The sequence below is a fragment of the Amphiura filiformis genome, chromosome 5, assembly GCF_039555335.1.
Source record: "Amphiura filiformis chromosome 5, Afil_fr2py, whole genome shotgun sequence".
Classification (NCBI taxonomy): Eukaryota; Metazoa; Echinodermata; class Ophiuroidea; order Amphilepidida; family Amphiuridae; genus Amphiura; species Amphiura filiformis.
Genome location: NC_092632.1, coordinates 27,729,891 through 27,748,638, shown reverse-complemented (window position 1 = coordinate 27,748,638; position 18,748 = coordinate 27,729,891).

Here is an 18,748-nt window from a genome sequence, read left to right as displayed (position 1 = left end):
TCTGGTGAATGAAATCTTATTTGGCTCTGAGGTCACCAACACAACTCTGGAAAAGGTATCAATCTACATCTGCCTTCATTTGTAGATGACATTCCAATGTATATTCATGCTAAGTTTGAAGAAGATACCATGTACAGAACCAAAGTTATAAGAGTGGAGGTAAAACTTATTGAATGACCCTAGGCGTAGTACTTAAAGGAGAGTGCAACAACGTAAAGCCAAAAGGAAAGTTCTAGATAAGGCACATTATTTTCAAATGGCTGCCAACATACTTGGTATTAGACCCTATCTCATATGAGATATAATTACGAGGTAAAATGTGGTCGTCGTAGTCCGAAAGCCAATTTCTGACTCCTTGTGACGCTTTTGATGACAGAGTTCCACCTTTACCCATCCAGAGTGGATCTTCAGGCAGCGTTTAGAAGCTTTTATGCCTGATATATTTTATTCCCTTAGTCCAGCAAAATGTTTGTCTACCACATTATACGGCTGCCTTCATTACGTCCTTGAACAATTATCTTCTTAAGATTGTCTCCTTTTCTCCTTGAAATCCTTAGGATTATTGCTGCTGGTCAGAAAAAAATTACTTAAGAGTTGTTATTATCAATTGTACCAAATAGGCATTTGCAATGTACTTTATCTAATTAAAAGAAGTGAATTGCGCGCAACACGTGACGAACCTCGGCTCACAAATGTCAACAAAATGCGTTCTTGATCAAGAGTGTTGTATTACACCACAGATTTGGACAGCAGAATGTTTTTGCAACATGTGAAAATCAGCATTTATGTTGTTTTTCAAATAACAAAATCCTTGATATGGCTAATAATATTTACTTGGCACACACAATGTTGATGGCATAAACTTTTTGGATGACTCTGATGTTTAAACTGAGTCTAATCGTTTGACCTGAGTGATTGATTCACAGCAAACGCAGAAGTTTCATTTTTGATCCAATACCAGTTCATGCAAAGACGAACTTGCATTGTTGTGAATCAGAATACAATATTTTGTAATCAGTCAACTTCTCTTTTAGTCACCTGCCATGCAGGTAAACAGTATTTTTCTTGTATATATGTAATACGATCTTGTTGTTTTTTACATCACCAGTACTGGTGTACTTACCAAGATATTTGGTAATGTATCCACAAGTTTCAGGCCTTTCAAAGACTCAGTAATTATTCATTATTTTACTCTTTTGTGATGTAGGTAGAAATTAAGTCGATAGCTTGATTATTCAATGTTGAAAATTTCATTTGGGTTATTTGAGAACTTGTGCATAACAGTGAAAAAAATCCAAAGTATCGTATTAAAGCTGATCACTTCGAATGAGGATAAATATATATTCATGCCTACTTGTGGTTTAATGAGAAAACCGCAACAATGAATTTCATCTTGAATTTTGAATGATAATGTCTACTTCATTTACATCAAATATGTGTGTCAGTTTATCACATGCTGTAGTTTATTAATCTTTTTCACTATAAATGTGCTATATCTTAAGGCAATCACTTTAAAGGCAGATAAAAGTTAAAAGGGTGTTCATAATTATTATTATATCTTTCTTGTAAATTTTTACTTCATCTACATCAAATGCATGTAAGTTTATAATACTTATGAACAGTATATTCTGAACAACAATACAAATGAAACAAAAATGTACTAACATTTTAAAAGTTCGATCACTGAACAAAGAAATGTAAATTGCTTTTAGGAGGTGGTACTACATCCCTTAATAAATGTGTGACTATTATTGCATTTTCTCAAAAAATAATAACACACTGGTAAAAAAGTTATGTATATTATAGGGGCCAAGAAATACAGTTACTACACTGGAATTTCAGTGACTCAAGACAAGCGGTACGTTATTTATGATAAGAAAAGAGGTACCGCTAGAATGTACCTCATTTCTTAACATATAAAATGAACCACTTGTCTTGTAACTTTTGTTACCAGTGTGTAGTAATTTTTTGAGAAAAATGCAAAATTAGTCACAAAATTTATCAGAGGGTGTAGTACCACCTTACCTGAATTCTTCAGGTATTATTTCTCCTGTTGAATTTTGAATGTTAATATAATACTTCATCAACAGCAAATAACGTGTGTTGGTTGGTTATATATACCTATCCCTATGTCATGGTATTTTTTTAATAATTAGAATTTGATAAAGGTCTGTGGCAATACTACTTAATAAACAATAGCTATCTTTGGTAAATGTTTTTAAAAGCTTTTAGAAGTCTCCACATACATAAAATACATGAATGGCATCCAGTGACTTAGTTTAAAGGTGATGCTGTGGGAGAGAGTCAGCAATACGTTTGGTTTACTAGTGACTTTAATAATAATATTTAAAGAATATTACATAATACTATATCTTTAATCTGATGACTTTCATGCCATAGTATGCTGAGCAGTCAGAACCTGTTGAGTAGCTTTGAGCAGAAGAACACCGCACATAGTAACATGTGATTTGATATGACCTTGAAAGTAAGCCATCAAGTGCAGCGAGCAAAAGAAGGGGATATCGTCCCACTAGACCTGAATAATCAAGAAATCTAATAGCTTCTTGAAATGTCAGCAAAACAACTTGCGTATAATGTTCGACTCACAAGTCAGATTATGGTTTTAAAATAGACATAATGGTTAGGAATACAAACATTTGGTGAATGCGTGTTTGATTTATTCTTTATTTGTTTGTTTCTTTTGCTTTGATGGGGTTATCAAACTTAAGATGTGATGAGCCACAAATAATCATGCCTAAAGACAAGCAAACAAGCAGATAAAGCAGATTAAACATCTATTTCCTGTACGACTCCACCACACCACTCTTCGCCATACATACATTCTCCCAGCCACATTTCCCTAACATAATATGAAATTTAAAAAAAGAAGGAAATTTAATTAGGCAGAGGCGGGGCTCGAACCCACGCTGCACTGCGCTGCTATCACGTATACCGTATGACCAGCGCCTTAGACCGCTCGGCCACGAAGGACTTTATAGTGTCATCGTGAAAATTTAAACATATAATATTAATAAATCGCAACTTCATTACTACATCATACATGTATTTTGGAATTTTATCTGCTTAAAACATTAATGTGTATTATAATAAAGCTACCATTATTTATATTGTTGAATTTTCAAGCGCATAGAGACCATTAATACGAGGGTCCTATGAATAGGCCTACATACACAATACATAAAATCGATTATGATATCGGCCACGTGCTCTGCTGTCCATGTGGTTTCCCGCAAGTTGGCGGAAGTTGTATTACGAACTGTATCCGAGTCCATTTTGAAGCAAATGCTTTTGACAAGGCATTGGATTGTTCCAGTTTGCATCCTAAATCCACATTAGACCCCTAATTTTATTTACGAAATCAAAAGATTAGATTATCATAACAACAAAACGGTAATCTTTTGTGGGTCTAATGTGAAAATTACATTAAAAAATTACAGTTTTTACAGAATTCATTTTCACTTAATTCCAAAAAAATGGCGTATATAAGATTGAAATAAATTCTCTACCTTCTATACTAAATCAATTGTGACGCAAGTTGTTATCAAAAATTGTTATGATAGATGTACAGTTAATATTCATATATTCTATTACCTATCTGATGGTACAGTTTTTACACAGAAAATATTTATTTGAAAAACCTGCCACTCGGCTTTTTCCGGAAAGGTCACAGGGTTGCAATAATTACAATTTTTCTTATTCTAACAGCAAGCGTTTCTAAAATGCAGTATGGCGAAATGTGGTGTACGACTCCACATGCCTCAATCCACTGCTTTATACAAAAAAAGAAAATGTACCGTCTCTTTTGAAGTTCAGAGGCTGGCAAACAACCGTTGCTGTTGCTCCTTAATTACGAGGAAAATGTCGACGCGTATAATCTGTGCGTCCCTGCGCCTGAAACTACTGCATCAGAGATAGTGAAGATAATACGCTCCCCTGAGGACCCAGTTAATATTTAATGTATCAGCCAAGCCACATCAGACTTACGATAAACTCGAGTCAATTTTTCTGAGTATGGAAAAATACAAATTACCATGACAGTGGTACATGTGGAGTTTTTGAACTGCGCGCCACGATTTACATTACGTTTGGGTTTTGGAAAGAACCTTCTGCTAAATCATGCATGACTCAATTACAAATCTCTAAATCCCTTTCGTCTTATCTATTGATATTTTGAATAGTGTTTATCTTTCCCCAATAGATTATGATACTAAATGAACAATCAGCTTGGACAGTCCGCACTAGGCCCTACATCTCATAGGACAATAAAGCTAGCGCCCTGATCGATTCTTCCTGCATATCAATATGCTTCATTTACATTACATTACAGAGATCGGACACTAATCCCAACCATAACAAACCATGTAAACATTACAATGGGTATAATATAATACAGGATTAGATTAGTAAACTATGATCTATTTGCAAGTATTATTTTGATTGAGCAGGAAAGATGTGATACTATTTTTTTTATAGTAGTCTAGTTGCCGGCGTCAGGTATACATAGAATTTTTTTTTTTATGATGATGACATGGACGTACTGATCAGTATGCACGATGCAAAGGTGTTGTGCGTTTGGCAATTTGGGAGGGGTGGGGGTTCAAAATGACCCTATAGGATTATAAAATCAAAATTTCGAATTGCTCAAATACCTCTTTCAAATATATCAAATTATTTACATAAATAAACAAAAACAAATAAATAAATAAATAAATAAATAAATAAATAAATAAATAAATAAATAAATAAATAAATAGAACAAATTTTAGCGTAGCATTAAAATCATAAATATAACCATAAGGACTCGAACCAACGATATTGATATCAGCAGTCTGATGCTCTACCATTGAGAGCATGACAGCATCTAGTGATAAGGGTCGAGTTTTTAGCTTATACAGGGTTTGTCTGTGATAATACCGCCTCGTGAAAGAAATAAATATAAAATCTCAATTTGTAATTTAAATTTATTTGATAATTTTCTAACCTATATTTTCTTTAGAGCAGGGACAAATATTTCCCCTTTTATCTAATGTGACCGCTATATAAGAATCTACTTCTTTTATTACTGATTTAATTCCGCGATTTGTTCCATTAAGCAATGTCAAAGATTAATGCCACACATCTCACAACAGATATTTAGTTGGCTTAGTGGTCTTGCACAGTGCTGTTTAACCGGGATGTACCGAGATCGATTCCCACCTCTGCCTGCAATTTTTTTTCAAGACTGGGAAATAATAACCTGACATTCGCCGCTGACATTCGTACTGCAGAAGCGGAGTTATAACTTGTTAAACTTTGCTCCTTCCGTAAAAGGGTACATTATTTTGGCACTACATTATTTCTTCTTTTTCACATTGCTGGTATTCAATATCAAATGGTCATAATTGGCGGTCACTTCAAATCATCCCCAACTGATGTCCTCTCATTGTTGGTTAACCCACCACTTGAGAATAAAGGACTATGAATAGGTGCAACAGGATTACCTACGGGATTATCTCAAGGATATAATTATGTTCTCCCTCCTTTCCTTATAGGTCTGTCACACTACGACGGACTGGATCAACGTACATCACCGAATACAAAAATATTTTATTCGGTGGAAAAATCACCAGTCCGGCAGAAGATTCGGTGGGATTTTGGGTCCGATTCCAGTTCGTCTCTCTATGCGTTGTGGCCGCTAATAATCCTGCAGGCGTCTTATATCCGATCGTTCAACGTCCGACAAATGACCGGATTTGGGGTCCGATTCCCGTTCGTTTCTCTATGCGTTGTGGCCGCTAATAATCCTGCAGGCGTCTTATATCCGATCGTTCAACGTCCGACAAATGACCGGCTTTGGGGGTCCGACAAATGTCCAGATTTGGGGTCCGATTCCCGTTCGTCTGTCTATGCGTTGTGGCCGATAATAATCCTGCAGGCGTTTTATATTCAATCGTTCAACGTCCGACATATGACCGGCGAATCCGTGGCATGTGGCACCAACAGGGACGTCCACCCTATCAGAAAAGTGGGGGAGGAGAGGGTGTTTGAGAGGGTTTTTGACCCCTTAGAGGCAAGCACTTTTTCAGAGGGTGAACAAAGTGGGGAAAGACAACTTTTAAGGGGGAAATGGTCAAATATTGGCTAATAAGTACAAAAGGGCTACAAATCTGATATATCAGGGCAACCAGCGTCCGGGGCAATAGAGGTGAGAAACCTTTGGACAATGAAGGCCCAATTGAAGGCATTTGTCATTTTTTGGATCAATTTTAGCACTATTATTGGGTACTATTTTAGTTTGAAACAGCCGCAAATTGATGAAACGAAAGCCTAATTGAAGCCATTGAAAAGTTTTCACAATTAGTGTATAATATAAACAATTGTTTTAAAAATAACACGTGGATGTCCATAGCAGAAGCAAAAAGGAAGACTTGTCCATTTTTCAAAATGAAGGTCCAATTGAAGCTATTTGCATGGGGACTGTAGGGCCTATTTACATTATTAGGCCTAGGCCTATTGTGTAAAAATTTAGTTTTAAAAATGGAAAATTTGGAAAATTGTTTTTGGTGCATCATTTTTACACTATTATTGCCTTAAACAAAAAACAAAGAAGGCCCGAACTGAATTTGCAAAATTTAAAATGTTACACTGATCCACTGACACTTCTTCAGACTCGTAATTTCAGGTAAAGCATGCATGGATTGATATGTTAAAGTCAGTAATAGACCTAAGTCCGTCTTAAATACTGACTTTGGTGACAAAATGTCACGGACCCTACATATCGACGGGCCAGCAGTAATTTTCACAGGCTTTTGGGCCAAGGAACCACATTTAAGCACTGCCTATAATAATCACAGGCCTATACTTAGGCTTACTATATACTATCCTGGGCCTACTCAATACTTTTTTCTTTCTTGTCAATCACTAAAACTGGTAGGAATTTGATATTGCGTCCTCTACCCTTCAGAAAGTGCCCCTCCCTCAATACTACTTACATGCATAGGCCTACTAAATTACGTGCAATTTAACTTTTCTCTTCTCTTCTCTTCAATTTTTCTCACTTTCTTTTCTTTTTTTCTCCTTTCCCCTTTTTCTACTTTTTTCAGTCACTAAAGTACTGGGGAAATATGATATTGCGTCACACACCCTTCAGAAAGCCCCCCCATAATCGATGCACATGTTCGCCATAGGCCTACATCCGGCACAAGCGCCTGCGAAACATTGCAAACACCTGCGGAATATAAACGAAAGAATAACGAACAAACCCAGGGTATATATACAGAACAGTACGAACACACATCGGACAACTTCCGAACATGTGTATTCGGCACACTCCGTTTCAAGTTTTGTGCATGCACAAAACTTTAAACGTATTGTCGACGGACTAAACAAACATCACCTAACACGAAACGCATTTGGCGGATAATAGCAGGACATATGAAGAACATAAAACGAACACTGACGAACACTAACGGATTTGCTCAAATACCATCCGTTTCATATACGGAAGACCGATCCGGTGTAGTGTGACACTAACACGGTCTGGGTCAACGTACATCACCGAATGCCAAAATATGCTATCCGGTGGTGAAGGCCTCACAGGAACGTATTTGCAACGAACACGGGCCGAGTGCAACGAACAAAGAACGAACATGAACGAAAGGAGAGCGAACAAACTCCGGCAATATGCAGCACCATACGAACACACATCGGATAAATACCGAACATGTGTATTCGGTACACTCCGTTTCAAGTTTTGTGCATGCACAAAACTTGCCGACGGACTTAACGAACATCACCTAACATGAAACGCATTTGGCGGATGATAGCAGGACATAAAAAGAACATAAAACGATCATTGACGAACAACAACGGATTTACTAAAATACCATCCGTTTCTTGTACGGAAGACCTATTCGGTGTAGTGTGGCAGACCTTTTACATCTTCTCTGATATGTGCTAGTGTCAATGGTTATTGTCAAAAGGCAATAAGGTGTGTAATTGCAATATTTCCTCTGAATAGGAAAGACTCTCTACATCGAGTTATGTATGCTGGTGGTTCGCAATACTGTTATTTAAGAGAAGGTATCTTCCAAATCCAAATCGAAATGAGCTGTAAATCGATAATTAAATCGGAACTGAGTTTGATTACAGCTTCTTTGTATTAGCAGTGGTCTGTTCGATATGGTGTGTTAACGGTTATTTACGATCGTATTGGCTAACCTACATTTTATTACCAACCCATGCCAACTGGTCGCAAATTGGCAAAACTGTTGTTTGAATCTACTCTACGTCATACCTGGTTCTTGTTAATGGAATCAATTCTGACTAGCGCACGTCTTGTTGTATAATCTGACCACCTCTGTTTTACATTTATTGCTACACTGAGTAAGATTAATATCGGTAAGCTGGATTGATGATAAAAAATAAAAAAGAAAAGCCTTTAACACATGAATAAGACATTTGCACATCAATTTAAAAAAAGAAATACATTCTAAATAACATGGATAAGAAAATTTCATCTCATTACACCAGACAAAACAGTGATGTTCAAATATATTGATAAACATCTTTAAGTTTCTTTCCATCATATAAACCGAATCCTTCACTTTCCTGAAGATGATGAAATTGAGCTGGATTTTAGCTGCGTGTTAGGTATAATACTGATTGTATCAGCCCAAAACCTACAAACAAACTTTTGAGCTGGAGTGAATCATGAGCTTCTTCGTGTATCATTCTAAAATCTCATCATTGAGTTCTCTTTTTCTTCATGGTCTAAAGAAAATGTGACCAAAACATGGAAACTTGGACATCTTGGCTCTTTGCATTGATTTAAACTTATCTGAAGCAAATATTTTGATCCCAATATTAAAGTTCCTTTCCCCCATATAAATACATGTATGATCAACATTGTGCAACTTCCTGCTCATAAATAAAACCTAATTTTTTCCGTGATAAAAAGCTTTAAGCTGCAAAATATAGCTCAATTTATTTGCCACTTTAACCTTTATAATATATACCGGTATATTGTAACGGGACCGAGCTTGCCCCTAATACTTTTGTCAACGACTGATGGAGAAGACTAATCTTATAAACATACAAGTGCTGGCGTAATAATATCAAAGACTAGAATTCTCCCCAAGACATGTTAAACCAGTGATGCAAGAAAGGAGTAGGCTAACAGGTAAAAATGAGACTTGACAATTCTGTTTTATATTTGCTTCTTTTGTTATATCTTGTATTGTTATTTTGCTTTCATATTTTGTCTTATCACATCACAATTCATAAATACAAGTAAACACTGGTAAATACACAATCTCTGTTGTTGATCATGACGATATTTCCTTATTTATCTCTTTTAAATCCAAATAAATTACCAATAAATGCTGCCGAAAAGTATATACTATCTGCTTGAATAACCAAGAAGCATAAAATACAATTTAATCAACAGAATCTCCCCGAGAATCTCTCATCACATGACATAGTCCTAGGCTAGGCCAAGGCCTAGTAGGCCTATACTGCAGAGTATCCATGCATGTACACCAAATACGAACTTGCTATGCAACAATGAATGCACACAAAATACAGTGCATAATTTCAATTGGATTTGTGCATGTGTGTGGCAAGTCACTTGCCCCAAATTAGGCACAGGCGCTAGGCCAAATCACCGGAGTGCATAACCACCCTGGTGTTGCCAGTGCCACTATTGTGGTAGCTAAGCTGCCCCTAGCTCAATCTGAGCTCCAGAGTAGGGCGTATTTGCTTTGGTTGGCAGTGCTTACCTTCAAACTGAGTGAAGGTTTGGGTGGACTATTGTCCACCAAGCAATCTGAAGATTTTTGCGTCGTGCACAGCCTTTTATACTTTCCTGAACGCGTTCATGGAACCTTTTGGCGGCTGCGTTCAAAGCGTAAGCTCCGTTACTATGGATATCGCGCAGTCACTCCGCGTCAGGCGCTCACTTTCGAAAAGATTTTGAACATGACGAAATTTAATAACTAGAACTGCTAGTGTTTTTAAATCAGGAATCAAACCTATGACCCCCTTTTTGACCATGTAAAACATAAAAATACTCAAAATATCTTAAAATTCTACATCCTTAAACAATTACATCTTAAATAATCCAAAGTTTGATTAACAAAAGTCGTTTTTAAGGAAATTTACAATTTTTAGGAAAACTTGTTTACGTGCCAGACGATTGATGGCCGGGAAGTTTCAAAATGGAAAATCTAAAATTCTGTAAACAACCGGGTAAACAACACAAGAAAAGCCTGAATTTTGCCCTGAATATTTACTCATAGACGGTATGTAATACCTTATTCTGTTCCTGACAAAATTATTTACACAATATTATAAGATCTCTGTACAATATAAGCTAAAATAGCGGAAATAGTGAAATTTGAGGCCAATTTCGCACGCACTTTATGACAAATTTTCTCTGCCGTATTTTCAACCCACGGCGACAACAGACGATCGGCAGGTAAACAAATCCAAATATTTACAAAAATATACCTTGTGCAGAGCCATGCAATCATTTTTAAATGCATAATAACAAGCAAAAACTACCACGAACATGTGAGCATCGTGACTTTTCTCTAACTATGAATTTGACAAGAGCTAAAATCGGCCATTGACAACACACGGGAGGTATTAAGCTTAAAAACAGGCCAAAAATCTGAAATCGCATTTTGGCTCTCCGTTTCAATATGCCTCCAGCTTCTTTCACAGCAAAAGCGTAAGTTGGCCACGTTTTATGGCAAATTGCCTGATACTCTGCACAGGCATGTATTGTATGTATTCATTGTACTCCCAGCCAAAATCATCTTATTGGGATGGACGTTAGATTGACTTGAGAGTTGCGAGATGTGTTGGTTGACAACTAACGCATTCCCATAATGATGTAAAACAATAGTCTGTAACCTTTAAATACAAAACCAATTTCAACATCAATTTGACAGACATATATACAACAATATAATGTAACAAGTATATCCTCATAAATTGTTGCAAAGTACCATGGGATAAAACTTTATTTTCGCTAAAAAACTGGATGTAGGCCTATGACCGTGGTGTTTGCTTACCTGTCCAACTCAGCCCTGTACTTAAAAATAAAGTAATTTGGTTCTGGGCCTTCAATATTTTAATTTGATATTTGTTTGTTGTTATTGCAATTGGCATTAATAATAAATGCTGTTGCTCTGATTAATAGATCGGTGGTCAAAGTAGTTAACTGAAGAGGCGAAATAAATGTTTCTCTTCCGCCAAATCTGACAAAAATGCCCTTCTTGCTGCTATCTTCGTCGCTGTCCTTATTTTGTTCTTTTTGTTTTGGACGAGCCCTGAACAATGTCCAGTCTTGATAGCCGCTCTCGTGTAACACTTCCTTTGTGTAACAATCTCCTTTGATCTATCATCAGGATCGGTAAGAACCGTATCCACTCTGTACAAAAGCGTTCTCACGACACTCATTTTTGTGTTCCAGCGGATAGTGCGAGCTAAAGTTCAACTTGAGTACTAATCCGTGTGAGTAGGCTTGCGGTATACTTGGATTTTCACCGATCCGTCTTGTTTCCGAGAGATTAGCGTATCGAGGAAAGGGAGTTGCCCGTCTCCCCCTTCCTCGCGCGTGAATTTGATATTAGGGTCCTAACTGTTTATGTGCCGATAGGTGTCATCCACATAACGATACCACGTAGTGGTGTGTGAGGTGAGGAGCAGACGCTAGAGCAATGCGTTCAAAGTTTTCCATGTAAGCATTCCCTGTTTGACGTCATCTACATCTGTGACGTCATCGGAGGTGTCTCAACAACATCACTAGTAAGTACAAATCTTCAGAGCAATAACATCCGCTGAAGACGCCGGTTGACCCAGTGAAAGCGCTCCGGTGAGTGTACCAAATTTGAGTATCGTAGAAGTATAATTTTGCTTTCTGTTTACCGCTACGTATGAATATACAACTTAAGTTATTTTCAACATATTGAACCTTTCAGAAGTCATCAAAATGTTAGTTGCAAGCTCAAAACAACATGACATTTCACTTTTCCAAGAACTCAAAAGCATAAAATTCCATGTATTGTTTTCTTTCACTATAGCAGGAATCCAAAGAAATCCTATAAATAATATTAAAAATCTCAATTGTATGTATTTAAAAAAATCCTTTTAGCATGTTTACGCATTGCAATATGTCATGACATTTGAGCAAAAACTAAAATATTAAATATTCACACCAGAAAACAGAATGTGCATATTTACAGATAAAATGAAAGCCTAGTGAGTGAGATGCTTGCTACCCATGTCCTAGATCATAATACGTCAATACTATATATAAGTAATCGGACAAAATAGGCACTTGTTGTCTACTTGATGACAGCCTTTTGCGCTTTGCATGGACAAAACCTGTAATGAAATTTGAGGTTGAAATCTTCTGGGAAGTATTTCGTGCGAAACGTGACGCATCTCGACTCATTAAATTTTCAACAAACCTTTTCCAGATCAAATAGAGGTTAATACCTCTATTTTGATCTGGAAAAAGATTTGTTGAAATTGTGTGAGTCGACACCACGTTATTTGAAAAATTATCGTTTCTTACAACATGTGAAAATCGACATTTATGTCGTCTTTATGATGTCATTGAAAGAAATTTGCTAATTTTGTGGCTAATGTTGACTTGATGCACAAAATGTTGCTAGCATTACTTATAATCCTATATGCTTAAACTGCATCCAATCTTTTGACCTAGAATTTTTGCCTACAAGAATGGGCACTTCAGGCATTATCTCGCCTATTAAAGTTTGAATAATACATGTCTTCTTCATGAGCATCCAGAAATGTCAATTTATCATACTTCTGTCCTCATATATTTGATGAACACCGCACAGTATTAAGACGTGGACGTAAATGACCTTGAAAGGAAGCCAACGAATGAGCTTTACAGCATGACTAGTGCAACATAAGGAAGGGGATATCGTCCAACTATAACCGAATAATAAAGAAATATAAAAGCTTCTTGAAATGTCATTTTGAAGATATTCTGAGCTTAAATTTGAGTATACAATGTGCGACTCACAAGTCAGATGATAGTTTCAAATGAGGCCACTAATTAGCATTAAAGACTGAATACAAACAATGAATATCGATCGTATGCATGCGATATACACATAAATATAGAAGTGTATAATAGTGTATATATCACTCAAGTGTCTATTCTCAGGGTGTTCTTTTGTTTTATCGGTAGAAATATTTCAATGGTCTATATATTTAAACAGTGAAATAAACCTAAATCACGCTTTCAAATTGAGATTGACTTGTGCGACTTCTCTGCTCGTGAATATTGCACTTCGAAATTTAAAAACTTCTTTTGTATAAATTGATCAAGGTAACTTCAAACCTGATTTCCGATTATATAACAAACTGAATTGAAAACTGAAACGGCTTGCTGCAAATTTTGAGTTTTTAACAAAGGGTACAGACAAAGATGTCGATGGTGACGTCACTCAAGAGGTTAGGCAAGATGATAGGAAACCACGTGACCAAAACCAAAACTAAAACTCAATATTTGAAATGACCGATTGTCAAAGCGTATAATTAATGTGTCCTTGTGCCTGAAACGGCACCAACAGAGAGAGAGAGAGTGGCGCGAATACACTCTCCTGACCGGGTCTCCTGATGGTGTATCGAACAAGCCACGTCAGATTTACGATTCTCGATTGCAATCAAAAATTGAGCTAATTCTGTATTTTCTGAATTTGGAAAAACACAAATTACCATAGCAACTGCGAGCCTCGGCTTGGCCGTAAATCTGTAAAAAATATCTGATACTAGCGTACATCTTGTTGCTTTGCTGGCCGTATCTCTAAATAATATATAAACTAATAACCTTTAAGACAGTACTAGACTTGGTTAGGAAATATAACTTTTTATTGATGAATATAAATAGATCATCATTCACCTGTCACTGCTCTAAAGATGGTTATCAAGAAATCATGTGGAATTTCCAAATCTAGAATCGGAACTCGTGCCTTGTATTTCCTTAAAGTATATACAATTTGTGTAAAAATCACTTGGCTAGGAGCACAATGAACACATGCCTGTGCAGTATATCAGGCAATTTGCTAAAAAAACATGACAAAATTTAAATGCAGCAATTCACTTGGAAAATGCAACTGAGTTTGTTAATTCTAGTGGTTTTATTAAATAGCAGAAAGCTATTACAAAATGTTGAACATAATAAGGAAAAAAACACAAAATGCGACAAATGAGTAATTGTTAATAATCAACGTGCAAACAACTGAAATGAAAGGTTAAAAAATAACTCCTTAAAATGTAATTCCAAAAGTCCAAAAGATACCTGGGAAATTAGCCTGTGTCCATATACAAGCATTGGTTGTTTTTTATGACATTATTCCAAATTTGCTGACATATTAAGCTAGGGTAAAAGCATTTTGTGGTCGAAGCTTGAATTGTTTCAATCGGTTTGACCTGTGCACTCTACTGTGTCAAATTATTTTTAGTCTTTAATTTTTCTTTACAAATGTTAATGCCGCTTGAGTTGTGAACACTAAAATAGACAAATTCTGCAATTACCGGATATTTCTCAAACACATGTATGGGCTGCCTTTTAGTGCCAAAGTAGAGTCTTGGAAAAAATTTGGAATACTTTTTGAACAGGCTGCTTTTTTCGTGGGAAGATATGTGTTATTTTGACAGTAACCGTAAGTGTCACGAGTACCGGTAAATCAGGGATATTTCTCTTGAAAAATAAAGGGTTCTTAAGGTGATACGTTCTAAAAGGGGTCCTGTATTTATATGTGCTAAGAGGGGTGGGTCCCTTTTGGTTGGTGACATGGTGTGGTAAAAAGTCGTCTCTATCAGGCAAAATAGTTACTAGGATGACAGATATTAACAAAAAGTACGTCTTATAAGGGCATTTTTTTAAATATCGTTTTTTAAGAAAAGGTACAAAAATAGGATGTTTTGTATCAATTTGGTCAAAATACCCGGGTACTTTCTGCAGAACTCAGCATCACGAACCATGTGAATACCCCACCCTTCTCCATATTGATATTACATGTTTTGGGGAGACATTATTGAGTAAGACACGGTTTAACCAAGAAGGTAACAAATTGTTCAAACTATGTCCATTGTAGAACAATGCATTCATTTTTGTGAGAATGCAATGTCTTGGGAAAAATGCAGGACTCTGACGATGATTTAAGTAGTGAATTAAAAGATGACATGTAATAAAAATAGTTTGCTATTGCTCGTGGATATTTATGGCTAAAAAGATGTACATGTAAGTGTGAGAGCAGGTTTTGATATATCGAAAAAAGCTAAATATTTTGTCAACTTATGTTTAAATTTGACCCATTCTTGAAGATCTATATCATCAGCCACAAGAATGGCCTACATGCAGCCGAAAGTTTCTATCTGCCTCCATTTATACCTACCGTATCTACGTTCTGTGAGAACAAATCAAACCAAGCTGGATCGGACTATTACAAGCCCGGGGAAGATCTATTGTAGGAGACATTTGATTTAACGATATCGTATCATCATCTTCAGACCATAACTTGACATACATACATTTATGTATAAGCTGTGTAAATCTTGGCTGGATGACATCTCTGGGATAGATAGGGGCTTTCGTAAATACGTCAGAAAAGATCACCACTCCAGTTCCAATTCGCTCGAGTTATTGAGCTAAAAACACAAACAAATGGGTCAAACGGTTTCTAGACTTAACATATGTTGTTTTGCGGCAGGGCATAACAAATTCAAACAAGTAAGAGATAATATTTTGGGCAAAATAGCAGGACATTCGGATTTTACAGCATACCACCGGACATTTATTATTTTCTATGATATGTGAGGTTCTTACCACCGTGTCTGGGAAGGAGGTTAACCAGAATGTTATTCAATTGGTCAAGCCACTGTCAAGGAATTAAATGTTGTCGCCCGGAATTGTCGATTCTGGACTTCGAGCTCCAAATTGTATTTAACGAAAATCGGCTGAATTACAAAGATGACATGATACTATTATTTTGCTAATCTCCATTAAAATAGTTTGCTAACTGAAATGGTCCAAAACATTAACATACGGCTCTCTTTGGCAGCTCTTTGGAACTCTGCAACTATGTTGTTCAAGATGTATTTTGTATTATGTGTAAATGACTAATAACACGAACTTAAATGCGGCCACCTAAACTCTTAATAATTAGCTACAAAGAAAGTGTAGCAGAGTAGCAAACGTCTGCGCACAATTCCCAATCAGATTCTAGGCTGAATCAATAAAGGTTAAGATTTCATGTTAGTATTATGTGATATTCTAGTCTAGACTGAGATTGAGAGAGCAATGATCATTTACAATCATCGTGCATATGACAGAGACGTTTTCCATGCTTTCTATGCTCCAAGTTAACAACATTTGTAGCAGACAATTCACCGGAAATAGTTAACAGTAATAATGTTCTGAGGATAGAGCTGTGTGAGCTATATCTCATGCATGAAATATTACGTTTCACAAAAGATGTGTAATTCAGGAACTTGTCAGCATTATTTTTGAAAAGCCGTCTCTGATTGGAAAAATGCTTAGCGTTGTGTGTGTCAATGCCTCTTAGACAAAAGAGATATTAGCCATTCTGATCCACAGTTTTGATCTGCACTTTAATAATTCAAACCACAGTGTCCAGTAATGACATTACTGAGTGATATTACATTATCATATCGTCATTATGATGTTTGTTACACATTACTACTGACTTTGATTCAGTATATACAGCCAAAGTATATGAAACCACTCTTGTCAATTGTCATCCGTGTAGACACATCATGGAAATTGCATGATCTGAAACCGGATTAGTCTTGATTTAAAACGTTATGTAGATCAATTATCAATAGATCGTATCTACCATGTAACAGGTGCAATGTGTCATTTCATAAGATCCCTATCAATATAGAGCATCAGTTATTCTCCAATCTATTATTTATCTTTGTATCCACCCACCCACCTTTAACACCTAACATATGCAAGTTACAATACATGTAGTATACATCGTGTTGTATATAGTGAGGAGATTTTTGAAGGATACTCGTAGTGGTCAGCTGTATTATCTTATCACTAATCTAATTTCTAAACTGCTAACTTATTTGGCGCGCGATCTGAGCTAGTCCTTTTCTGATAGCTGTGTCTCTTGCAGGCACCCTCCCTCTCAAATCGAAACTTCCTTCCCACACTCTTAACACCCCTTGACAGCCCTACAAATACTATTATAGCAAACAAACTAGAGTGAATAATCAGCTTCCTTAGATCATTTCACATACGATTCCAATGATGTAATAATCGCACAAGCTGTCAATTTTCACTTTAAAAACAATAAATATCCTTCACACTTTTTTCGAAGATGACAAAATTTAGCTCAAAACCTTCAAAACCAAACGTTTTTATACTTAACTTACCATAACTGAAATCTACTTGTAAACCGGGTTAAAATGATGAGCACAAACTTCCTCTTGGCCCAGTGGTTCCTGCAACAAGAATTGGGTTAGAATTTGTTTCCGTATGCAATGGTGAAATCTAACTTGCATACATATCCTGACTTAAAGCCCTAGATGTCAAGAACCAATGCACCAATCCTAGGCATATTTGCACTCATTTGATAAATTTTATATAGGTTTTAAATACAGTTATAATAACATTTAAAATTGCAATGTATTCAAATATTTTGTAATTTAAATAGTACATGCCTACTTTGTAAAAGGCACTATGTAAGTCTCATTCTTTATGTTTATGTTCATATCATAATGTTAGCTATAAGCTTTAGCTCAAAACATGATATTTCACATTTCTAAAAATCCAAGAAGCATTTATCTATGTTTGCATTTACTGAAGTAGGAATCAAAAGAATTAGATGGAAGAATGTTGTTCTCAACTGACCTCAATTGTATGCATAAAATGAATAAATCCCTTTTTTTATATATGTTTACTCCATGAAATAAAGTCAGGAAAGTAAGATTTATCAAAACATGAAACATAAAATATTCACGCCAATTCCCATTGCACACCCAGATTTAGGCGTGTAATGAAAAGGAACAAAAGGTTCAATGTAAATGCTGGAACAATTGCTAATACTGAATTGACAATACCGATCACTGTGAAAAACACATTTGAAACAAATGCATAGATATCCATAATATGAAATGTGCATATTTGCTTAGTGTGGTTTTCCCAGGCACCCGGCCCATCAAGAAAACGTCACTGAAAAGAGTGCAAAAGTCTTTATTCAACTAACTCAAGCCTATCATCCCATCTATCTAGGGTTTATATTCCTGATTTGTTTCCGTACACCCATTAAATTTGCCTAAGTAGCCTATGAATAACCATCAATATACATTAATGTGACAGCTTCATCGAGAACTTACTCAGCTAAATATGCAGCTGGGAGACATCGAGACAAGCTAGCTAGTATGTAATTACTATCATCACCACAAGACGCCGTGTACTTCAGGCCATCATTAAATAATCGAATGAATTCTGAATGAGTGATATGTTGCCCGAATCGGCCCTAGACATTGATACTTCAATACTATTATCAAAATGATAAATTGAACAAAATAGGCACCTACAGCCTGTCTCAAAAAAAATTGTGCAAGTGAAAAGCGCCCTCTATGGCAATTAGAGAATACCGTTGTGACATAATGCTTATATCAACGTCACGGGCGCAGTCTTAGCTCTCAAATGCCGTTTGTTCTGTTC